Below are 26839 nucleotides of genomic sequence, written 5' to 3'. Positions count from 1 at the left end.
ATCGCAAATCCAGGGGGTGAGAAAGCAGTTGCTAAACGCAGGCGGCCCCACCTGGCCCGGCGTCCCGGCTGGCCGCGGAGAACAGAGCGCGCCCACTTCCCCGGCCCACCGGGTTCCTCAGGCTGTTTACACTAGCGCTCTACCAACGATGCCCAGGGTGAGTAAACAGGCCCATCCTTGTGAGGAGAAATTCATAGCAACTATGTGAAGTGGAAAAAAGTCAATCATTGTCCTCCAGACTATGAGTCAGAATTTTAGAGAAACGGCACACACACACACGCACACACACACGCACGCACACGCGCGCAAAACCGGGGCGTATTTCCTGGGTAGTTATTTAATGTATATGAATGGAAATAGAAAAACTATTTTTCCTTAAAACAAAAAATGAGGTCTACTGCTTTCCTTTCCAGGAAAATGTTATGATTTATCACCTTAAAAAAAAAAAAGAAGAAGAGAACTGGCACTGCAGACGTTAGGTGTTGCTACTTGGAACCCTGAAAAAAAATTACCTAAGAAGATGCCTTTATATTTTTGCTACAGAAAGAATTTGGTAGAACTGTAAAGCTTGGAGCAATCTCTGAACACAATTAGGGTTGGGGTGGCTCTCCTGTCAGAATGAAGGCCAGTGGCCGGTGGTGCCCAGGAATTATTGATGCCCAACGCTTTCTGGCTTGTTTGCAGCTCCTCTCTCCTGCTCTCTGGCACTGCCACCATCTTCAGATGACTCAGGTTTCACCATGACTACACCATAAAAGCAGGGAACTGCCAGAAACTGTTGGAAAACAGACACATTCAGTCCCTGACAACTTAAACTTTCTAATTCATGGAGCGGTTTTAGATGGTAGCATTCTAATATGGGGCAAAATGCAAACGGAAAAGAGGTCAGCAAAAAGATGTCTCATGACAAAGCTATGTGCTAAATAAGGAAAAGTGAGAAAGTAGCACCTAGACAAACTGTGGTTTGGGGAATCCAGAAACTTGCTTTCCTCCCTTTCCTGTTCCACCCTTTTTCTCCCTGCGGAACAGCTTGCAAAGGTCCTTATGTCCTTTCCTTCAGGCAGCCTATCTTTAGTGGCCAACTTCCTGTGCAGGCAGGACTTAGGAATGGTCAAAAGTGTCTGTGTGGATCCCTGGGTGCTGACCTGTTCCTGACACAGCTGTTACTACTGGTCTCCTCACCTCCGTTGTTCAGAGAGGAGGACCACGGTCAAGGGTGGGCCAAGCACCAAGGTCTAACTCAGTGCTTCTCACATGCCAATGTGTGTGAGAATCACATGAAAACAGACTCTGACTTGGCAGGTCTGGAACGAGGACTGGGATTCTGCTTTACTTTAGCAGACAGTAGGCCATGGAGACTCTACAAGTGGGGGCAATTTGGGGGCAATTTGATGAGCAAAGGCAATTAAGAACACAGAAAATTCTTCTCAATCTTTCACTTCATAAAGGTGGATTAATAAATTCAGGTTCATTCTAGAGGTAGGCAAACATAAGAGGGACTGCAAAAGATTAGATGATAATGTTGCCTCCCGAGAAGACTTACAGAAAGGCTTAGAACCACATTGTATAAATCTGTGTGGATTTTAAAGTGATGCCACCTTCCTGTTTATGCCCTCCTTCCCACAATACACACTTGTCGAAAGGCGTAGTCATGCAAAAATTTAGGCATATGGATTTGCATAGAGATGAGGCTATTACATGCCTGGCACAGAGTAGCTATTCAATAAAAATGTGTTAAAAGGATTAATGAAAAATGTTCATCTCAGAAGTGGGATTTTTTATTAAGAAAAACTGAAAATGAGGCCAGGCGTGGTGGTTCACACCTGTAATCCCAGTACTTTGGGAGACCGAGGCGGGTGGATCACCTAAGGTCACGAGTTCGAGACCAACCTGACCAACATTGTGAAACCCCATCTCTACTAAAAATACAAAATTAGCCAAGTGTGGATGGTGGCACATGCCTGTAATCCGAGCTACTCAGGAGACTGAGGCAAGAGAATTGCTTGAACCTGGGCGTTGGAGGTTGCAGTGAGCCGAGATCGCAGAATTGCTCTCCAGCCTGGGCAACAAGAGCAAAACTCCGTCTCAAAAAAAAAAAAGAAAAGAAAAGAAAGAAAAGAAAAGAAAAGAAAAAAGAAACACTGAAAATGGGCCGGGCATGGTGGCTTACGCCTGTAATCCCAACATTTTGGGAGGCTGAGGAAGGCAAATCACTTGAGGGCAGGAGTTCAAGACCAGCCTGGCCAAAATGATGAAACCCTGTCTCTACTAAAAATACAAAAATTAGCCCAGCATGGTGGCACATACCTGTAATAAAAGCTACTCAGGAGGCTGTGGCATGACAATCACTTGAACCCAGGAGGTGGAGGCTGCAGTGAGCCAAGATGGTGCCACTGCACTCCAGTCTGGGTGACAGAGCAAGACTCTGTCTCAAAAGAAAAATTGAAAATGGTCTGAACATGTAACAATAAGATATTGGGTTTGCTGTCATTTGGATGTTTGTCGCCCAAAGCTCATGCTGAAATTTGATCCCCAGTGTTGGAGGTAGAGCACAATGTGAGATGTTTGGGTTCTGTGGGTGGATCCTCATGAATAGATGAATGTCCTCCCTGGGGGTCGGGGGGTGAGTGAGTACTCAGTTCCCACAAGAATTGGTTGTTAAAAAGAGCCTGGCACCTCCTGCTTCTCTTGTTTCCTCTCTCACCATGGGATCTCTGCACACTAGCTCCCCTTCCCCTTCCACATGAGTGGAAGCAGCCTGAGGACCTCACCAGAAGCCAAGCAAATGCCAATGTCATGCTTCTTGAACAGCCTGCAGAATTGTAAGCCAAGTAAACTTTTTTTTTTTTAATAAATTACCCAGCCTTGGGTACTACCTTATAGCAACACAAAACAGACAAAAACAGGATTAAATAAATTACAGTATATCCATGCAATGGAATACTGAAATAATTAAAAACTATTTGTTTAATTGGAGCTTGTTTAATCATCTAGAGATAAATATTCATATGTTATTAAGGAGGGTATATTAGTCTGTTCTCACCCTGCTAATAAAGACATACCTGAGACTGGGTAATTTATAAAGGAAAGAGATTTAGTTGATTCACAGTTCCACATGGCTGGGAGGCCTCACAATTATGGTGGAAGGCGAATGTGGAGCAAAGTCAAGTCTTACATGGTGGCAGGCAAGAGAGCATATGTAGGGGAACTCCCCTTTATAAAACCATCATATTTTGTGAAATTTATTCACTATCACAAGAAAAGCATGGGAAAGACCCACCCCCAAAATTGAATTACATCCCACTGGGTCCCTCCCATGACATGTGGGAATTATGAGAGCTGCAATTCAAGATGAGATTTGGGTGGGAACACAGCCAAACCATATCAGAGGGGAAGTCTGTTTTATAAAACAGAATTTAAATTTCATTTTATTTTTATAAAAAATAAAGTGTATTTATGTGTACATAGACATTACAGATCTATGCACTGAAGAAAGACTTGAAGGATATTCACCAAAATGCTATTATCAGTATCCTGGTGATTACCTGGATATGCCAAGTTTCCTACAATAAATATATATTATATCTCCTTTAAGAAGAAAACAATATTATTTTAGTAAATAGTTTTTGAGGGGGCATCTTAGAAGCTCTTTTGCATAAAACTTCTGAATTTTGATACCAAAAATATCATCTATGCTTATTGCATGAAAACCTAATGGTCTCTTGGATAAGAACCCCACAGTGTTCCTGTGTCCCTCCTGAGCTGTCTTTAAGGTGTTGATATGGTTTGGATCTGTGTCCCTGCCCAAATCTTATGTCAAATCCCCAATATCGGAGGTGGGGCCTGGTAGGAGGTGATTGAATCATGGGGGCAGATTTCCCCCGTGGTGCTGTTCTTGCGATAGTGAATCTTCATGAGATCTGGTTGTTTAAAAGTATGTGGCACCTCCCCCCACCTCTTTTGGTCCTTCTCCTGCCATGTAAGATACCACGAGCCCATACATCAGCCCCTTCTGCCATACTTTGGCAATGTTAAAGTTGAGACCATGAGTAAAAGCTCCCTGAGGCCTCCCTAGAAGCAGATGCTGACATGCTTCCTGTATAGCCTGTGGAACTGTGAGCCAATTAAACTTCTTTTCTTTATAGGTTACCCAGTCTCAGGTGTTACTTTATAGCAATGCAAGAACAGAGTAATTCAATGAGAAAGGCAGAACCACTATGAGTGAGACAGACCCTAAGCAATCATGGGAGCTGGTAGGGCAGTTTGTGCAAACCATTGCCCCTGTGTGTGGTGTGCAGCATAACATAACTATGAGTTAGCCAGGGGAGAAAAGCTAAATGTGGGTAAGAATAAAGAAAAACTGATTGAGAAGTGGAACCCATGTCCATCTTACCACCTCCAACTTCCATGTCATGAGTAACCTGCAGGAGAAGCTGGTGTCCTTTGTCCAGAGCTTCATGTACATTTGGCCCACAATTCAGAAAAACTGAAGGAAGAGGGCCTCTGAGAACTAAAGGAGCTACAGGCCTGACTGTGGCCCTGAACCCACAAAGTGAACTGGCACATTAGTAACAGTATGGACAAGTGTTCCCACCTGCCTAGCACTCTAAACCAAGCTTCAGAAAGTAAAAAATACAGGTGTATGGGGTACCCCACCTCCCCTTTATAGTCTGCTCTGTCCATAACTCCAGCTGGGGGCTTTCCTGGGGCCACCTGAGTCCAGGCCCCAATCAGATGGACATTGGAAGGGGTGAGACCAGGACTGGCAGGGAGCAGTTAGTTGCCTTTCTAGTCTCCCTCCCTAGCCATGCACTTTTGCCTTTAGAAAAATGATGGGGAAAACCTTGGCTCCTTCTTTGTCCAGAAAGTGTTAATTGCCTGTGGGTTCTGGTGGCTGGGGAGAAGAGCAGGAAAGCAGAGAGCAGGTGGGTGGCTGAAAGGGAAGAGGGGAGAAACAGGGCAGAAACATGAAGGTGACCCTATCTATTCCCCTGGAGAAGGGATGAGAGGTCAGGTAGAGTAGCTGCTCAGTACACAAAATGTAGAAAGATGATGAGAAAAAAAAAGGAAGAAAAAAAAATCTGCTACAGTCTTACCACTACCCAGAGACAAGCATTATTTCATTTTGTTGTGTTTCCTTCCTCTCTTTCTTTCTCCACATAATTTGCTGGTATCTTTTTTAAAGAGTAATTATGTTATAAATATAATACAACTTTGTGCTTTGTGTCCTACTTTTCCCATTTAATTATTCCATCATAAGCATTTCTTCATGTTTTACAAACCTTTTTTAAATAAAATGTTCGTCAGCTGCGGCCGGGCACGGTGGCTCACGCCTGTAATCCCAGCACTTGGGAGGCTGAGGCGGGCAGATCACCTGAGGTCAGGAGTTTGAGACCAGCCTGACCAACATGGAGAAACCCCGTATCTACTAAAAATACAAAATTAGCCAGGCGTGGTGGCACATGCCTGTAATCCCAGCTACTCAGGAGGCTGAGGCAGGAGAATCGCTTGAACCTGGGAGGCGGAGGTTGCGGTGAGCCGAGATCACGCCACTGCACTCCAGCCTGGACAACAAGAGCGAAACTCCGTCTCAAAAAAAAAACAAAAAAAATGTTTATCAGCTGCATAATAAAACAAACAAAAGGAATAAAAACATTTTCAGAAATGGAATGGCTCAGAAACTTCGCCTTTCACAAATTCATTTTAGGAAGTTACTTTAGGAAGACATATTTAGCAACGAAGTGAAATAAGCCAAGAAAAAGGGAAATGTATATATAACCCCAGAAAAAAATGAAGACAGAACTTCTAATAGGAAAAATTCCAGGAGTAAGCTCTTAAGGGAAATAAAAGGGATCTTAATCGAATAGATGTACATAATGAAATACGAGAAAACTGAGACTATGATAAAGTAAAATAGTGCAGTAAAAAGGAAGGGAATTTAGAAATTCAAGGGAAAAGCAAACACTGAATAAAAAAGAATATATCATGATTCATTAGTTGGCTTTGCAGTGAAAAATAATTAGTTGTGTTGATGTAAGTATGGTTTACTGATTTATAACAGAATAAAAGAATTGACAAAGAAGATTTAATTACACTGTTTCACCATTTCTAAAATACATGTTTTTCACATTTGTAACATTTCTGATCTTATAATCAATGGTATCATAATAATAATCGACAATATATTTTCTTTCTTGGTATTAAAGTAAGTGGTGTATCTTAGATTTGATGAAATATGTGAAATACACAATGTTTACAAAACAATGTAAATGGTGTTAATACTTGAAAAGAGCAGAGATGACAAAAATTTACAAAGTCAAAGAGGGATGAAGAATTAAAGCATTGACTGAGACACTAAGAGCCTTATAAAGTAAAAAAAAGAAAAATGTGTCTACAGTTTTCTTGGATCAAGAAATATGTCATAAGCATATTAAGACTATAAAGTAGTGTAAGGATATAAGGAAAACTGAACCAAAGTGGTTTTCCCACTTTTATACACTCAATATAACACACTGGCCACCAAAATGCATAGAAGAGCTTCTCCCATGCTGACCAAGCAATCAATTCTCTGGCAGATTCTACAGCAGACTCAGCTGAGCATCCTCTAAGTCAATTCGATCCCAACACAAACTACCTGGAAATAGCAGCAGATCCCCTAGGTTGAGGGTTCCTTCCCATAAGACTGCCCCCAACCTTAGATGCCAATCACAAACTCAGGTTGTGACCTGTGCTTCTGATCCAACAGCTATAAATTGGGGTTCCCACAATCCCATCCTTGGGTTTGGTTAATTTGCTAGAGCAGCTCACAGAACTCAGGGAAACTATGTTTCCCAGTTTATTAATAAAGGGTATAATAAATGACCTCTGCCAATTCTAGTTTGGAAGTTGAAAGATGTCACCCAATGGAATAATTTATAAACAAACTAATTAATTAATTAACAGAAGCAGCTGGGCTTGGTGGCTCATGCCTGTAATCCCAGCACTTTGGGAGGCCAAGGCAGGAGTACTGCTTGAGCTCAGGAGTTCGAGACCAGCCTGGGCAACATAGCAAAACCTTGTCTCTACTAAAAATCAAAAAAATTAGCCAGATGTGGTGGTGCATGGCTGTAGTCCCAGCTACTTAGGAAGCTGAGGTAGGAAGATCACTTGAGTCTGGGAGATTGAGGCTGCAGTGAGCTTGATCACACCGCTGCACTCCAGCCTGAGTGACAGAAGGAGACCCTGTCTCAAAAAAAAAAAAAAAAAAAACAAACAAAGAAAAACTCTCAGAACCCTATAATCCAGGAATTTTTATGGAAGCTTCATCAAGTAGAAATAATTATTAATGCCATTTCCAGCCCTTCTCCCCTCTCCAGAGGATGAGGGTGCACTAGAAGTTCCAGGCTTCTAATCATAGCTTGGTCTTTCTGGTGACCAGCCTCTATCCAGCAGCCTACCAAGAGTTACCTCATTAGTACAAAAGACTCTCTCATCGCACAGAAAATTCCAAGGGATTTAGGAGCTCTGTGTCAGATGCTAACACTTAGGAAATTACAAATGTCTTTGGAGCTCTGTGTCAGGAACCAGAGCAGAGACCAAATATTAGAACAAAAGATTCTCCTAGCACCCCTATCTAACAGAGTATTAAGAACTCTGTTTCAAGAACCAGAGCAGAAACCAAACATTAGAATGAAAGATTCTCCTAGCACTCCTATTGCTCAGGAAACTACAAGAGTTTTAAGAACTCTGTGCCAGGGACTGGGGGGCAGAGACCAATATGTGTATTTTTTATTGCACAACAGCCAATTAGAAATTAAAATACTAATATATTATCATAAATATCACAGTAAAAGCAAAGGTATTTTTTCCAAAAAAAATCTACCAGACAAAAAGAAATCACAATTAATTTGAGTTCTTACAAAGTTTCTAGTGTTCTTCTAATGCATGATTTTAATTACTATATTTTGAACAGCAAAGTACTATCTGGGGAAGATACATTAATCTGAGATGACATCTGCCAATGCCAGTTGGGAGTTTCTCACCTAATGGGACAATTTGTAAACTTATTAATCTATTAATAAGCAAAGAAACAACCTCAAAATCACACCAACAATAAACTTTGGCTTCAGATCCCAAGTTTGCAGGCCAGCTGAGGCAGCTCCCACTTTGTGTTTCTCCTTTTCCTTGGAACAGTAGTCTGGGAAAAGCACGTCCTTCTTGCAGTCATGGTAGAAGCACAAGAGAACAAGCCCCACTGCTCAAGCACATTTTAGGTCCCTGTTTACTTGACATCTGTGAAGATCCTGTTGCCCAAAGCAAGTTTCATGGTCAAGGACCAAGTCAAGGATGGGTAGAATACTCCACCTTTTGGTTAGAGGAACTGCAAACTTAATTACGTGGGAAAGGATATGGATGGGAGAAAATTGGGACAAATAATTCAATCTACCACAGTTAGCAAAATTTGCCAAAAGCTGTGTTCTGTTCATCAAGACAATGTTTCCATGAAGGACAATTAGCCTATCAAGGAAGGAAGGAAAGAAGGGGAGGAGAGGGAAGGAGAGGGGAGGGGAGGGGAGGGAAGGGGAGGGGGAAAGGAAGAAGGGAAGAGAGAGAGCATCCATGTGAAAGAAGGAAGGAAGGAGAGAGAGGAGAAAGAGAAAGAAAGAGGAAGGAAAGAAAGACTGAAGGGAGGAAGGAGTATCCAATGTCTAAAATCATGCATGGTTTTTTTTAGTTATTCACTTTTGGAGGATGCTGCAATATGAACTCATTAAAGGTAAAGAATTAACCTTTATCCTGCCTTTCCTACGTGAACTGATCACTGGGTAACCAAATAGTAGATATGAGGGATTTCTCTCTATAGTTTTCCAACTAATAAATGTAAAATTAATGTTAGAATAGCACCATATCACTACTCTTTGTGAATTAATAGATCTAGACCAATGCTGTCCAATAGAACTTTCTGTGATGATGGAAATGTTCTGTATCTTATACAGTAGCTATAACCAACATGAATTTATTTAGCATTTGAAATGTGACTGATAGGCCAGGTGCAGTGGCTCACATCTATAATCCCAACACTTTGGGAGACCCAGGCGGGTGGATCACTTGAGGTCAGGAGTTCAACACCAGCCTGGTCAACATGGTGAAACCACATCTCTACTAAAAATACAAAAATTAGCTGGGCATGGCAGCAGGCACCTGTAATCCCAGCTACTCAGGAGGCTGAGGCAGAAGAATCACTTGAACCCAGGAGGCAGAGTTTGCAGTGAGCTGAGATTGTGCCACTGCATTCCAGCCTGGGCAACACAGAAAGACTCTGTCTCAAAAAAAGAAAGAAAGAGAGAGGACTGATATAACTGAGAAATTGAATTTTTAATTTAATTTAATTTAATTTATATTTTTAAGTAGCCACATGTGGCTAATAGCTACCACATTGGATTGTATAGACTGAACAGTGATCATAAATGGCTGCTAATATCACAAAGGGAGATATTCAGATACTATATGCCACCCAGTAGAACAAAGCACCACCTAAGAAGTGGTCTTGCCAAAAATTCTAAACTGAATCTGATTAAATTTCTAGATTTAAATGCCAATTTGCAAGGAAATGTGAAGGAACGTATTGAACATCACACAGATGTATTAGCAAAATTCAGACTATGCAAAACACTATCAAACAAATAATCCAATTCCTTCAACAAATAAATTTCAAGGAAAAATAGAGAGGACATCAGCAAGATGCTGGAATAGGAGTTTCCAGGGCTCATCCCCTCAGAGACACATCAATTTGAACAGCCATCCACACACAAGAGTACCTTCACCAGTGCTGAGGACTCCAGGTGAGAGATTACAGCACCTAGTTGGAGCACAGAAACAATAAAAGACACATTGAAGAAGGTAGGAAAGACAGTTTCACATTACTCAAGTTACCCCTTTCCCAAGCCTACTCAGCACAGCATAGCACAGAGAGAGAAAAGCCCACAGCTAATATCATGCAAAATGGTCAAAAGCTGAAAGCTTATCCTTTAAGATCAGGAATAAGACAAGAATGCATACTCTCATCACCTTTGCTCCATTTAGTACTACAAGTCCTAGCCAGAGCAATTAGCAAAGAAAAAGAAATACAAAGACATCCAAATCAGAAAGGAAATAGTAAAATTGTCTCTGTTTGCAAAGATGACATGATCTTTATATTTTCAGAAACCTGATGTAACTCAGGAATGGAAAACCAAATACTGTATGTTTTCACTTATAAGTGAAAGCTAAGCTATGAGGATGCAAAGGGATAAGAATGATATAATGGACTTTGGGGACTTGAGGGGATGGACAACAGAGGGTAAGGGATAAAAGACTACATATTGGATACAATGTGTGCACTGCTTGTATGACAAAATCTCAGAATTATCACCACTAAAGAACTTATTCATGTGACCAAAAACCGCCTGTACCCCAAAAACTACTGAAATAAAATTTTTAAAAAATTGTTTAATTTTTTTAAACCCTAAGGATTCCATAAAAAAAAAAGTTAGAACTAATAAATTCATTGATGTTGTATGATACAAAATCCACAAACATTGATCTAGACAATGTTTTTTTGCATATAACACCAAAAGCACAGGCAACAAAAGCAAAAATAGACAACTGGGATTGCATCAAACTAAAAAGCTTCTGGAAAAAAAAAATCAGAGTAAACAGACAACCTATTGAATAGGAGAAAATATTTGCAAACCATATATCTAGTTAGTAAGGGGCTTATATCCAAAATATATAAGGAACTCAAACTACTCAATAACAAGAAAACAACCCAATAAAGAAATGGACAAAGCAGGCTAGGCACAGTGGCTCATGCCTATAATCCCAGCACTTTGGGAGGCTGAGGCGGGTGGATCATGAGGTCAAGAGATCAAGACCATCCTGGCCAACACAGTGAAACCCCGTCCCTACTAAAAAATGCAAAAATTAGCTGCACCTGTAGTCCCAGCTACTCGGGAGGCTGAGGCAGGAAAATCACTTGAACCCGGGAGGTGGAGGTTGCAGTGAGCCAAGATCATGCCACTACACTTCATCCTTTTGAGATTCCACCTCAAAAAAAAAAAAAAGAAAAAAAAATGGGCAAAGCAAGAATTTGAGACCACATAGGCAAAATAGTAGGACTTTTGTCTGTACAAAAAATAAAACTAAAAAGACTAGCCAGACATGGTAGCGTGGTCCCAGCTACTCAGGAGGCTGAGGCAAGAGGATCACTTGAGCCCAGGAGTTTGAGGTTACCGTGAGCTATGATTGTACCACTGCACTCCAGCCCAGGTGACAGAGTAAGATCCTGTCTCTAAAAAAAAGGGGGAGGGGGAGGAATTGAGTAAACATTTCTCAAAAGAAGACATATAAAATGGCCAACAGGTACATGAAAAAATGTTCAATACCACTAATCATCAGGGAAATGCAAATCAATACCAAAGAGATATCACCTTATACCTGTTAAAATGTATATCATCAAAAAAAGACAAAAGTTGTCCAGGTGCAGTGGCTCACACCCATAATCCCAGCACTTTGGGAGGCTGAGGCAGGTGAATCGCTTGAGCCCAGGACTTTGAGACCAGCCTGAACAACATGGCAAAACCTCGTCTCCCCAAAAAAATACAAAAATTAGCCAGGAGTGGTGGCACTCAGCTGTAGTCCCAGCTACTTGGGAGATTGAAGTGGGAGGATCACCTGAGCCTGAGACGCCAAGCTTGCAATAAGCCAAGACTGCATCACTGCACTCCAGCCTGGGTGACAGAGCAAGACCCTGTCTCAAAAAAAAAAAAAAAAAGAAAGACGAAAGAAAAGAGAAAACAATACGGAGGCTCCTCAAAAAATTAAAAACAGAACTACTGTATGATCCAGCAATCACATTTCTCAATATATATCAAAAAGAACTGAAATTAGTATCAAAGAGAGATCCATACTCCCATGTTCATTGCACCATTGTTCACAATAGCCAAGCTATGATATCAATCTAAATGCCCATCAACAGATAAATAGTGATATGGTTTGGCTGTGTCCCCACCCAAATCTCATCTTGAATTGTAACTCCCACAGTTTCCAAGTGTCATGGGAGGAACCTAGTGGGAGGTAATTGAATCATGGGAGCAGGTCTTTCCCATGCTGTTCTAATGATAGTGAATAAATCTCATGAGATCTGGTGGTTTTAAAAATGGGAGTTCCACTGCACAAGCTCTCTCTCTTTGCCTGCTGCCATCCATATAAGATGTGACTTGCTCCTCCTTGCCTTCCACCATGATTATGAGGCTTCCCCAACCACATGGAACTGTAAGTCCATTAAACCTCTTTCTTTTGTAAATTGCCCAGTCTCGGATATGTCTTTATCAGCAGTGTGAAAACGGACTAATACAGTAAATTGGTACCAGTAGAGTGGGCACTGCTGAAAAGGTACCCAAAAATGTTGAAGTGACTTTGGAAATGGGTGGCAGAGGTCAGAACAGTTTGGAGGGCTCAGAAGAAGACAGGAAAATGTGGGAACGTTTGGAACTTCCTAGAGACTTGTTGAATGGCTTTGACCAAAATATTGATAGTGATATGCACAATGAAATCCAGGCTGAGGTGGTCTCACACTGAGATGAGGAGCTTGTTGGGAACTGGAGCAAAGGTGATTCTCATTATGTTTTGGCAAAGAGACTGGTGGCATTTTGTCCCTGCCCTAGAGATTTCTGGAACTTTGAACTAGAGAGATATGATTTAGGGTATCTGGTGGAAGAAATTTCTAAGCAGCAAAGCATTCAAGAGGTGACTTGGGTGCTGTTAAAGGCTTTCAGTTTCAAAAGCGACACAGAGCATAGAAGTTTGGAAAATGTGCAGCCTGACAATGCAATAGAAAAGCAAATCCCATTTTCTGAGGAGAAATTCAAACCAGCTGCAGAAATTTGCATAAGTAATGAGGAGCTGAATGTTAATCACCAAGACAGTGGGGAAAATGTCTCCAGGGCATGTCAGAGAACTTTGCAGCAGCCCCTCCCATCACAGGCCTGGAAGCTTAGGAGGAAAAAGTGATTTCATGGGCTGGGCCCAGGGTCCCTGTGCTGTGTGCAGCCTAGGGACTTGGTGCCCTGTGTCCCAGCCACTCTAGCAGTGGCTAAAAGGGGCCAATGTAGAGCTCGGGCCATGGTTTCAGAGGGTGCAAGCCTCAGCCTTGGCAGCTTCCATGTGGTGTTCAAACTGCAGGTGCACAGAAGTCAAGAATTAAGGCTTGGGAAAGATTTCAGAAGATGTATAAAAATGCCTGGATGCCCAGGCAGAAGTTTGCTGTAGGGGTAGTGTCCTCATGGAGAACCTCTGCTAGGGCAAGAACCTCTGAAGGGAAATGGGGGATGGGAGCCCCCACACAGATTCCCTACTGGGTCACTGCCTAGTGGAGCTGTGAGAAGAGGGCCACGTCCTCCAGACCCCAGAATGGTAGATCCACCCACAGCTTGCACTGTGTGCCTGGAAAAGCTGCAGACACTCAACATCAGCCAGTGAAAGCAGCCAAGAGGAAGGCTGTACCCTGCAAAGCCACAGGAGCGGAACTGCCCAAGACCATGGGAACCCACCTCTTTCATCAGCATGACCTGGATGTGAGACATGGAGTCAAAGGAAATCATTCTGAACTTTTAAGATTTGACTGCCCCACTAGATTTTGGACTTGCATGGGACCTGTAGCCCCTTTGTTTTGGCCAATTTCTCCAATTTGGAATGGCTGTATTTACCCAATGCCTGTACCTCCATTGTATCTAGGAAGCAACTAACCTGCTTTTGATTTTACAGGTTCATAGGCAGAAGGGACTTGCTTCATCTCATATGAGACTTGGGACTGCGGACTTTTGAGTTAATGCTGAAGTGAGTTAAGACTTTAGGGGACTGTTGGGAAGGCATGACTGGTTTTGAAATGAGATTTGGGAGGGGCCGGGTGGAATGATATGGTTTTGCTGTGTCCCAACCCATACCTCATCTTGAATTCCCACATGTTGTGGGAGTCCCGGTAGGAGGTAATTGAATCATGGCAGGGGGGATCTTTCCCGTGCTGTTCTCATGATAGTGAATAAGTCTCATGAGATCTAATGGTTTTTAAAATCGGAATTTCCAGCCAGGTGCGGTGGCTCAGACCTGTAATCCCAGCACTTTGGGAGGCTAAGGTGGGCAGATCACCTGAGGTCAGGAGTTTGACCTCAGCCTGGCCAACATGGTGAAACCCCATCTCTACTAAAAATATAAAAATTAGCCAGGTGTGGTGGTGTGCACCTGTAATCCCAGCTACTCAGGAGTCTGAGACAGGAGAATCACTTGAACCCGGAAGGCGGAAGTTGTAGTGAGCCCAGATTGTACCATTGCACTCCAGCCTGGGTGACAAAAGCGAAACTCCATTTCAAAAAAAAAAAGTGGGGGAAGTTTCCCTACACAAGCTCTCTCTTTGCCTGCTGCCATCCATGTAAGACATGACTTGTTTCTCCTTGCCTTCCACTGTGATTGTGAGACCTCCCCAGTCACATGGAACACTTTTTCCTGTATAAATTACCCAGTCTTGGTGTGTCTTTATCAGCAGCGTGAAAACAGACTAATACAATAATACCATATTGTATTCTTGAAATATGCTTAAAGAGTGGATCTTAAATGTCTCACCACATACACACACACACACACACACACACACAAATGGTAACTGTAAGGTGATGGATATTATAATTAGCTTGTCTGTGGTAATTATTCCACAATGTATATGTATATCAAACATCACATACATCACATTGTATACCTTAAATATATAAAATTTTGTCAATTTCACCTCAATATCACTGGGGTAAAAAAGAGAGAGAATAGAACGAAGCCATGGATTTAAATGGACTTTTGGTTTTCAGACACTTTCTATGTAACTACCAACTTGTCTTACGAGGGAGCACTGCAGATGGGCCACTGAAAAGCTATCCATTCCTTTCCTGTGCTGTGTATTCCTTTGCCAGAGTCTGGAAAGCAAAAATAGGCAAATTTCTAGGCTCAATCCAGCTAGACGTGTCCATGTATGGTAATCCTGGATAAGGAGATGTAAAATGAAGACTGAAGAGAAAGCATTCTCTTCCTGAATGGAGACAACACCTCAAGGAAACCAGCCTTTGGCTCTTCCACTTTTGTCCTGCCCAGAACCCAGGCACCGTGCTTTGAAACTCAGAAGACAAATGACACCCAAGAAGGGAAGATTGGAATGAGAGGTAGAAAGCACTGGATCACTAAGTGCACAATTAAGCAGTTGTAGCAGCCATGGACTGGGCCAAATGCCCTCTTCCCCATCAATCCATCTCTTTGCAGGAAGGAACTCCTGACTAAGTGCCAGACTTTCAGGCATGGACCTTTCCCCTGCAGGAGTCTCTCTTTGGGCAAGATTGGCCAGCTGCGTGGAGAGTCTACCATTGCCTCAAAGCTCTCTCTGCAGCCACTGCCCTTTCACTGCTCATCCAGAACACAAAAGCTCATTTTTCACATCCTGTCTGCCCCCACAAAATACAACGAACACACCCTTGAGGTCAATTGTTTCTATCAAGGTTAAGCTGTCTTGGCTTAGGGGCAATTTCTCCACCCACTCTTAAATATTTTTAAGTATGCCACACCCTTACACTGGCATATTTTAGTCAAAGGTATCATCAATCAAGCTTCAATGGCTGTTATAAGATTATATTTACCTCCTTATGCAAAAATGTGTTTGCCTGAACTTCTAGCAAATCAGATTTCTTCAAAAAGAATTGTATAAAGAAAAAGAATAAAAAATAATATAATTACATAAATCTGTATGTAATATAGTTAGGAAATAGACATTGTAGAAATATAAAAATGGCTTGAAATGGAAACAAACCAAATAGAAATGAATCACGAATTCACTCATATCTCTGGGTTTGTGGTCTTGGCTTTACATTCTTAAGTTACCTGCCTCCAGATCTTGGGCTGAATCCTTTATCAGCCACATATAGTTTTATTTTCCTCTAAAACAAAACACTATGATAAACTTTCCACGTAAAACATGGTTCACCAAAAACAACACTGAAAAACATCTATACCCGGGTGTAGTGACACACGCCTGTAATCCCAGCATTTTGGGAGGCCAAGGGAGGCAGATCACCTGAGGTCAGGAGTTCGAGACTAGCCTGGCCAACATGGTGAAACCCCATCTCTACTAAAAACACAAAAATTAGCTGGGCATGGTGGCTCGTGCCTATAATCCCAGCTACTCAAAGGCTGAGGCACAAGAATCACTTGAACCCAGGAGGCGGAGGTTGCAGTGAGTCGAGATCGTGCCGCTGCACTCCAGCCTAGACAACAAAGGGAAACTCCATCTCAAAAAAAACAAAAAACAAAAAAAAACAGAAAAGAAAAGAAAAACATCTATGATTTTTCTCTCATTTGTTTTCTCTATTTTTTTCTCATTTGTTTTCTCTATTGTTGCTAGTACTGAAATATAAAATGCTGCCTTTCCCTGCTTGATAAAATATTAAATTTGTTTTTTTAATTATCCAAGGGTACAGGATTAGGGACGTTTTAATTGTAAACTGCAGAAACCTTTAGAAGTGGGCTCTAAAACCTTTTGGAATATAACTTTTTTCTCCAAAATTTATATTAACAATGGTGATTCCTTTACATTTCACATGACATTCTACAAGCAAAATATACTTTGTTAGACTCAGTTCTGACATTATCTCATCCATCCTGGCTGGACTTGCCTTGCCATGCAGTCCCCACTTCAAGACTCACCCTGAGCCTGCGTCGTTCACACACACTTGCCACATTTTCACTTCTGCTCACCCTGCCAGGCTCAGCTCTAAAAATAGTAAAAGAATTTTTAGCTTGAAACATGGGCACCCAAAATTAACTACATTTCCCAGTCGTACTTGCAGCTGGGTGTGGCCATGGAGTTGTTAGTGAAAATAGTGTGTGCATCCTTTGGGAAATGTCCCCAAAGGGAGGAGGCATGTCTTTTCCCTTTCTTTCCCTCTTTCCTTCTAGTGGAATACAGACATGGTGGCTGGAGCTGGAGCAGCCATCTGGAACCAGTAGTTGACTTTAGAAAAGGAGGCCATGACGGCTGGGCGCGGTGGCTCATGCCTGTAATCCCAGCACTTTGGGAGACCGAGGCGGGGGGATCACATGAGGTCAGGAGTTCAAGACCAGCCTGGTCAACATAGCGAAACCCCGTCTCTACTAAAAATACAAAAATTAGCTGGGTGTGGTGGCACGCACCTGTAATCCCAGCTACTCGAGAGGCTGAGGCAGGAGAATCGTTTGGACTGGGAGGTAGAGGTTGGAGTGAGTCAAGATTGCACCATTGCATTCCAGCCTGGGCAACAAGAGTGAAACTCCAGCTCAAAAAAAAAAAAAAAGAAAAAGAGGCCATGCCCAGTAATAGAAGTCTAAGTCCCTGACTCCTCTGGAATTCTTTTTTTTTGTTTTGTTTTTTCTTTTTGAAGTGTCTTGCTCTGTCACTCAGGCTGGAGTGTAATGCCTGGATCATAGTTCGCTGCAGCCTCGAACTCCTGGGCTCAAGTGATCCTCCCACCTCAGCCTCCCCACGGGGACTACATGCCACCACACCTGGATAACTTTTTTTATTTTTAGTAGAGATAAGGTCTCACTGTGTTACCCAGGCTGGTCTTGAACTACTGAGCTGAAGCAATTGTACCTCGGCCTCCCAAATCCCAAAGCGTTGGGATTACAGGTGTAAGACATCACACCTGACTCCTCCGGACTTCTTTTTTCTTTTTCTTTTTCTTTTTTTTTAAAAAAAAATAATATAATTACATAAATCTGTATGTAATATATTTAGAAAATAGTCATTGTAGAAATATAAAAATGGCTTGAAATGGAAACAAACCAAATAGAAATGAATCACGAATTCACTCATATCTCTGGGTTTATGGTCTTGGCTTTACTTTCTTAAGTTACCTGCCTCCAGATCTTGGGCTGAATCCTTTATCAATCCTTTAAAAAAAAAAACAGGGTCTGCCTGTGTCACCCAGGCTGGAGTGCAGTGGGGCAATCTCAGCTCACTGCAACCTCTGCCTCCTGGGCTCAAGCAATCCTCCCACCTCAGCCTCCCAAGTAGCTAAGACCACAGGTGCATGCTAGTACACCCAGCTAATTTTTTGTGTTTTTTGTAGAGACGGGGTTTCACCATGTTGCCCAGATTGGTCTCAAACTCCTGAGCTCAAGTGATCTGCCCGCCTCGGCCTCCCAAAGTGCTGGGATTACAGGCATAGCCACCACTCCCCCACCCTCCTCTGGACTTCTTGTGAGAGAAATAAAAATCTATCTTGTTTAAGCCATTGCAACTTTGAGTTTTCTATCACTCACAGAAAGAGATAACTAATGTACTACATGTATATCAATTTGCCGTGTATCCTTCAGTCTATTTCCGAGTTCTCATTTCTCTTCCATTGATCTGTTCGTGTATCACTGGGCCAAACACCTCATGCTTTAATTAATATAATTTTGTGTTAGGTTTTGATATCTAATAGGCAAAGCTCCTCCCTTAGTTCTTTTTCAGAATTGTTTTTGACTGTTCTTAGACTGTTACTTCTCCATTTGAATTTTAGTCTGTCTAGTTTCAGAGGAAAAAGTGTGGCAGCATTTTTATTGCCATCATGTTTCCATTTAACTTGTAGATTAACTTAGAATCAACACCTTTATGAAATTGAATGAGCATGGTATAGTTCCATATTTATGTTTTTGTGTACTACAATAATATTTTGTACTTTACTCCATAAATGTCTACGTACCCTATGTCAGATTTATATACCTAATGTTCTTGTAAATGGTGTATTTTATTTTATTTCATTACCTGATGGGTTATTGGTGATATACAAGATTTTTTGCATGTTGGGCTTGTATTCAACAACCCTATTGAAATCTTATAAGTTCTAAAAGTATGTCTGTAAAGTCTTTTGAATTTTCTCCCTTTCTTTTTCTTTTTCTTTTTTTTTTTTTTTTTTTTTTTTGAGACAGGGTCTTGCTTTGTCACCCAGGCTGGAGTGCAGTGGTACAATCACGGCTCACTGTAGCTTCAAATTCCTGGGCTTAAGCCATCCTCCCACCTTAGCCTCCCAAGTAGCTGGGACTAAAGGCATGAGCCACCATGCCTGGCTAATTTTTTGTATTTTTAGTAGAGACAGGGTTTCACCATATTGCCCGGGCTGGTCTCAAACTCCTGAGCTCAAGCAATCTGCCTGCCTCGGCTTCTCAAAGCGCTAGGATTACAGGCATGAGCCAACACACATGGTCCTCCTGAATTTTCTATTAATTTGTTTCCATAAAGCAACCACAGGGAAATGAAAAAAAAGTAAAAGTGAATTGCCTTGAGTGTGAATAGCACTAAGAGTCTCAAAATAGAAGTGTAGTATAAGTAAGAAGTTCAGGTGCCAGCTGTAGAGCCTCATCAATAACACAGCAACAGGACTAACAAGGCAACCTTGGAATACTGAGCAAGGATATAAAATAGCTCACCTCAGGGGGACAGGCTAGCACTGGAACCAGAAGTCAGGCCATGAAAGACAAGAGCTGGGGTGGAAGGAGAGAGGGAAGGAGAGAGTCTGGGAAGATTCAAGAACCAGAGGCAGTAGCTCAACCAGACAACGTCACTCCCATGGAGGTCATTTATGGCAGATCAATTTGTCAGTCTCCAAAATAGAATTTGTTCAATATAAAAAGCTTGAGAGCAAAAGTTTCTTTATTTTGGTTAAGATACTGGCCTTCCCCTCCCAATACTGGAAGTAATAACATTACAAAGGAGAAAAGAGTAAAGTAAAAGATAAAAGATCTGGATCCTTACCAGGGAAGGATCCCTGAAAGCCAATTCAGCCTGAAACCTTTGACTTCTCATAAACAGTGAAAAGTGGAGATAATTCTATTGGGCTGCAGTGTCTCTCCAGGGACCGTAGTTAATACTTTCTTTACAATTCCCATCACCACTTCTGGGTTCTATGGTGTTTTGTTTGTTTTGTTTTGTTTTGTTTTGTTTTTTAATCTTTGTTACATGTTTATATGGGTTTTCAGAAGTGACTCAAAATTTTAGACTGTGACCCCTGTACATTCCAGATGTCTCTCTAAGGACACCTGGAATAACAGTAAGATAATAATTTTCCTCAATAAGACACTTAGTTTTTTGTGTATGAAGGTCTAAAGCAGAAATGAAGAATAGTCATTGGGGCTGAAGGTCCATAAGGTGACAGACACTTGAGTTCATCTACATTTTACATTCTGAATACAGGAAAAGCCTGCTGCAGCTGGTCATCATCATGCTGGTGTCCATAGAAGTCAGTCAGAACACTGTCCAGTTTCCCTAGCAGCTGCCATTCTGCACCAGCCTGCCACCTAGTGGTCAAGGAAGTTGATGCAACATATTATTGGAGATACCACAGGAACCCTATATAGCCTCATCCTTCTCTCGTGTCTCAGAGTTAATGATTACTGGGTAAAATCAAGGGAAAGAGAACAGATATTTCTGTTACAAGCCAGCAGCAGTGGCTTGCACCTGTAATCCCAACACTTTGGCAAGCCGAGATAGGAGGATCGCTTGAGGCCAGGAACTCAAAACCAGCCTGATCAATATAGCGAGACCCCATTTTTATATATTTAAAATTTAAAAATTTGATATATATATATAAATTTTGTGTGTGTGTGTGTGTGTATATATATACATATTATATATATACGCATATATATATATATATATATATATATATATATATAAAAGATATTTCTGGCCAGGCTCTGTGGCTCACACCTGTAGCCTGTAATCCCTGCATTTTGGGACACTGAGGCAGACAGATCATTTGAGGTCAGGAGTATGAGACCAACCTGACCAACATGGTGAAACCCTGTCTCTATAAAAAATACAAAAATTAGCTGGGCAAGGTGATACACACTTGTAATCCCAGCTACTTGGGAGGCTGAGAGAGGAGAATTGCTTGAGCCCAGGAGATCGAGGTTGTAGTGAGCCAAGATCACACCACCGCACTCCAGCCTGGGTGACAGAGTGAGACTCCATTTCAAAAAAAAAAAAAAAAAGATATGTCTGTAACAATGTTTCTTAGTCCATTCAGGCTGCTGTAACAAAATAGACATAAACACAGAAATTTATTTCTTACAGTTCTGGAGGCTGGAAGATCAAGGAGCTGGTGGGTTCAGTGTCTGGTAAGGACCCTTTTCCTAGTACATAGATAATACTTTCTTGCTGTGTCTTCACATGATAGAAGGGGCAAGGCAGTTCTCTTGGGGCCTCTTTTATGAGGGCACTAATCTCATTCATGAGGCCTCTGCCCTCATGACCTAATCACCTCCCAAAGCCTCCACCTCCTAATACCATCACATTGGTGATTAGGTTTCAACATACGAATTTGGGGTAGTGGGTGGAAGGACATAAACATTCAGACCTTAGCACAGTGTGACAATGGTAATACAGTTATTGATAAAACTATGAAAAGATGCTCCTAACTGTAAAAAAAAAAAAAAAATTTTTTTTAAGTAATTTTTTTTCAAGTAATTTTTTTTTCAGATGGAGTCTTGCTCTGTTGCCCAGGCTGGAGTGCAGTGGCACAATCTCAGATCACTGCAACCTCTGCCTCCCAGGTTCAAGCTATTCTCCTGCCTCAGCCTCCCTACTAGCTGGGATTACAGGTGTGCGCCACCACACCTGTCTAATTTATTTGTATTTTGAGTAGAGATGAGGTTTTACCATGTTGGCCAGGCTGGTCTCGAACTCTTGACCTCAGGTGATCTGCCTGCCTTGGCCTCTCAAAGTGCTGAAATTACAGGCATGAGCCACCGTGCCCAGCCAAAAAAGTAATTCTTTTATTTTTTTCTTGAGACAGGGTCTCACTCTGTTGCCCAGGTTGGCGTGCAGTGACATCATCTTGGCTCACTGCAACCTTGGCCTTCAAGGTTTAAGTGATTCTCCCACCTCAGCCTCCTGAGTAGCTGGGATTACAGGTGAGCACTACTGTGCCTGGCTAGTTTTTGTTTTATTTATTTATTTATTTATTTATTTATTTATTTATTTGAAATAGAGTCTCACTTTGTCACCCAGGCTGGAGTGCAGTGATGCAATCTCGGCTCACTGTAGCCTCGCCTCCTGGGTTCAAGCTATTCTCCTTCCTTAGCCTCCGGAGTAACTAGGATTACAGGCATGTGCAACCACGCCTGGCTAATATATATATATATATATATTTTTTTTTTTAGATGGAGTCTCGCTCTGTCACTCAGGCTGGAGTGCAGTGGCGCAACCTTTGCTCACTGCAGCCTCTGCCTCCCAGGTTCAAGTGATTCTCCTGCCTCAGCCTCCTGCGTAGCTGGGATTACAGGCACACGCCATCATGCCCGGCTAATTTTTGTATTTTTAATGGAGGCAGGGTTTCACCACGTTGGTCAGGCTGGTCTCGAACTCCTGACATCGTGATCTGTCTGCCTCGGCCTCCCAAAGTGCTGGCATGAGCCACCACCGTGCCACCCGGCCTAATTTTTTGTATTTTTAGCAGAGACGGGGTTTCACCATGTTCACCAGGCTAGTCTCCTGACCTCAAGTGGCTCACGTCTGTAATCCCAGCACTTTGGGAGGTCGAGGTGGGTGGATCATTTGAGGTCAGAAGTTTGAGACCAGCCTGGCCAACGTGGGGAAACCCTGCAGGAGGCTGCAGTGTGCGGAGATCATGCCATTGCACTCCAGCCTAGGAGACAGACAGAGACTCTATCTCAAAAAAAAAAAAGAAAAAAGAAAAGGAAAGAAAAAAAGAAATAGGCACTGCTTAGTAGACCTTGACTAGCTTTAACTCTTCATTGGCCAGACTTTTTTTTTTATCCCATCAGTTAACATAAAATCAAATTATACAAAAACTGTCACCCCAGGCTCACACTTGTAATCCCAGCACTTTGGGAGGCCGAGACAAGCAGATCACCTGAGGTCAGGAATTTGAGACCAGCCTGGTCAACATGGTGAAACCCCATCTCTACTAAAAATACAAAAATTAGCCGGTTGTGGTGGCAAACGCCCGTAATCCCAGCTGCTCAGGAAGCTGAAGCAGAAGAATTGCTTGAACCCAGGAAGAGGAGGTTGCAGTGAGCCAAGATGGTGCCACTGCACTCCAGCCTGGGTGACAGAGCAAGACTCCGTCTCAAAAAGAAAAAGAAAAAGAAAATAAAGAAATGGTTATCAAACAATGAAACAATATGAAGGAACCTTAAATGCTTATTGATAATGAAAGAAGCCAATCTGAAAAGACTACATACTGTATGATTCCAACTATTCTGGGAAAGCACAGTCGGCCAACATTATTTCTATAGTTTCAATTAAGTCTCAGTGAGTGTTTTCATTGTTGACAGTTTCTGATTATTTAGGCACAGGAATGAGTGAATTAAATGTTATGACGCTGGTTTAAGGAAATTAAAGCTATCATGACTTTATAAAGCTTAGAAGGGATAGACTTCCTTTTTTTTCCGCCCAGGCTCACTGCAGTGGCACGATCTGGACTCACGCAACTTCTGCCTCTAGGGCTCAAACCATCATCCCACCTCAGCCTCCCGAGTAGCTGAGACTATAGGCGTGCGCCCTGGCTAATTTTTTGTATTTTTAGTACAGGCAGGGTTTCACCATGTTGTCCAGGCTTGAAGGGACTTTCAATGATAGCTTCAGTTCTATCTCAGAGTCATTGTTTCTCATTGGTTTATTTCTGATTACTTAGGCATGGGAATGTATAAATTGAATGTTATGATAAAGTTTTAAGGAAATTATCCTACCTTTGGATTCAATGGCCAATACAACACAAGGCTTCAAAAGGAATTCCAATTATTACATAGTTAAAACCCAGTCATCCCCACCCTGTCCCTCTTCATTGTTGTGCAACAGGTGGTGATTTGGAAACCTAGACAACATTCTAATTCCGTTTCTTATACCCTACTGTCATGAGGAAACAGATCCACACAATCCTTTAAAAACAGTATATTCCTTAAAAAACCTTTTCATTATGAAAAATTTCAAATCTACACCAGGTAACGAATAGGTTAATCAACTACTACAGACTATTTTGCCAAATTTGTTCCATCTATCTCCCATTCTACCATCTTGTACCTCCCTGTGCATGAGGAATACATAAATGATCTACTGGAACTCAGCATGGAAAAAGCAGGGGATTTGGAGTAAGCCTGACATACATTCTAACCCCTGTGCTTAAGCAGGTTACTCTCTCTGATGTCAGATTTTCTCAACTACATAATGAGAATAAAGATACCAAACATGGCTAGGTGCCATGGCTCACGCCTGTAATTTCAGCACTTTGGGAGGCTGAGGCTGGCAGATCTCTTGAGCCAACAAGTTCAAGATCACCCTGAGCAACATAGCGAGACTCCATCTCTATTTCAGTTAAATTTTTTTTTTAAGGCCAGGCGTGATGGCTCACGCCTGTAATCCCAGCACTTTGGGAGGCTGAGGCGGGCAGATCACATGGTCAAGAGTTTGAGACCAGCCTGATCAACATGGAGAGGCCCCGTCTCTACTAAAAATACAAAAATGAGCCAAGCTTGGTGGTGCGTGCCTGTAATCCCAACTACTCAGGAGGCTGAGGCAGGAGAATCACTTGAACCCAGGAGGCGGAGGGTGCAGTGAGCCAAGATTGCGCCACTGCACTCCAGCCTGGGCAACAGAGCAAGACTCTGTCTCAAAAAAAAAAAAAATTAAGATACCAAACACTGGAAGCTAGAGAGTTAAATAACATGTGTAACTGCTTACTATGGTGTCTGACACATACCAGGCACTGAGTATTCATTTTCTTTTGCTTCTTATTACATTGGACCAAAGCAGTGGCAGGTATATTCTTTTCATGTGAGTTTTAGCTTGCAAGCACTGTTGCCACAGAGTTATTAAGAAGTTAATAATTGTATTAGTCCATTTTCACACTGCTGATAAAGACATACCTGAGACTGGGCAGTTTACAAAAGAAAGAGGTTTATTGGACTTAACAGCTCCAAGTGGCTAGAGAAGCCTCATAATCATGGCAGAAGGTGAAAGGCACGTCTCACATGGCAGCAGACAAGAGAAGAGAGCTTGTGCAGGGTAACTCTCGCTTTTAAAACCATCAGATCTCATGAGACTCATTCACTATCACTAGAACAGCACAGGAAAGATCCACCCCCGTGATTCAATTATCTCTCACCAGATCCCTCACACGACACGTGGGAATTATGGGAGCTACAAGATGAGATTTGGATGGGGACACAGAGCCAAACCATATCAATAACCTTAGTTTCTGGCTTTACTATGAACATCTCTTCTCCTTTAGGTAAAAGTCCTCCCCACAGTCCACCCATGATTTTTTTCCAGGAAAAACAAAAGCAACCCTGTTGTCCCCATAAAAGGCATTATCATTTCCTTATTAACTCACTGAGGCTCTTCTCCACAAAAAGTATTGTATCAGGTCTGCCTCTCTTGACATCACAATGGCTAAGCTGGCAACTTGGCTACATGAGAGATAATCAGGTAACGATAAAGCAATAGAGCGATTGAATTTTTTCAAATAAACACAAATTAATGTAAAAGAGAATGCAAATTTAACAGATTAAATACCTTTTCTCAATTGTTCTAGCCTTCAAAATACTTTTGGAACTTTTGTCCTAGAACTGTCTTAACAACTATTTCTTAGATCTCTCTCCTTCACACATCTCATTATTTTATGCTCACAAGTTAAAACTAAAACCTAGTAGAAGTGCATCCCTTTATTGTTATTTTTTATTTTTAGACACCAGGTCTCACTGTGTTGCCCAGACTGGCAGGCTGGCACGATCATGGCTCACTGCGCACTGACGTCCTGGCCTCATGGAATCCTCTCACCTCAGCCTTGTGCTTTCCTTTATATGTAAGGATGTCACCACACAGCATGCTTAATTATCTACTTATTGCTGTTGGCTTTTATTTGGGGTTTAGGGAGTAGATCAATCAATCACATTCTGTAGATTAAGTTTTGGTTTTCTGTTGTTGGATATTTGTTCTTTGGGGTCTTTGTATTTGTTTATTTCCACAAAGAGGCCTGTCAGTAGGGATTGGAGTCATTTCACCAACTGATATAACCAATTCTGATGGAATTTTTTTAATAGGATTGAACTTAAATATTCTGATTCATTGCATTATAACTACTGACTTACAAGGTTACAATTTTTATTCATGAGGAATTGAATGGATAAACTATTGCTCTGCTCTAGATACTTGCCAGTGAAGTATTAAATCTTTTCATTAAAAAAAAAAAGATAAACAAAGCATGACTACATTTCTCATTTTACTGAAATTACTGAATGGAAAAACCAGTATAAATGTGCCCTATTAAAAGAACACCTAAAAAATGAAAATCCAGCTATTTCTTTTCAAAAGAATTAATCACAGCTTCTCTATACATCATAAACTCTACTGTGTCATCTTAAATATGATTGAATTTATATAAAACTCGAAGAATATATTTATCAGAAAAAGAGCTATAATTGTATTAATTGGCAGGTTGCGATGATGTTTTAACATGAAATATCAAAATCCATTGATTCATGGACTGGCTTCAGTGGAGAAAGACCTTTACCAATAGGCCAGGCTAGAGATCCTAGGAGCCTCTCAAATGTTTTCTATGTCCTGAATGATACTCAGTGCTTAAAGGATAAATAAATAAATAAATAAGTAAATAAATAGTTTCTTATTCATTCATTCCTCCCTTTTCCTGGAGGAGTAATTTCAGGGTTGTGTACATTCTCCCAATCTCGCAGAGTCATCAGACTGCCATCAACCACCCATCCCATTTCCTTAGGGCAGTGCACTAAAAAAAAA

General features: G+C 41.7%; 1 long non-coding RNA gene across 1 annotated transcript; it reads left to right on the top strand.

The window, feature by feature from the left end:
- The first annotated feature begins 70 nt into the window (after positions 1-70).
- Positions 71-25925, top strand: LOC107975199 (uncharacterized). The gene is made up of 4 exons (XR_001718524.2): positions 71-157; positions 8714-8755; positions 21140-21183; positions 25773-25925. It is a non-coding gene; the product is annotated as an uncharacterized LOC107975199 (long non-coding RNA).
- Positions 25926-26839: the final 914 nt, after the last annotated feature.

This window comes from Pan troglodytes, chromosome 5 (genome assembly GCF_028858775.2).
Source record: "Pan troglodytes isolate AG18354 chromosome 5, NHGRI_mPanTro3-v2.0_pri, whole genome shotgun sequence".
Lineage (NCBI taxonomy): Eukaryota > Metazoa > Chordata > Mammalia > Primates > Hominidae > Pan > Pan troglodytes.
Note: the sequence above shows the minus strand (reverse complement) of the source record. Positions and strands in the feature narration are given on the sequence as shown.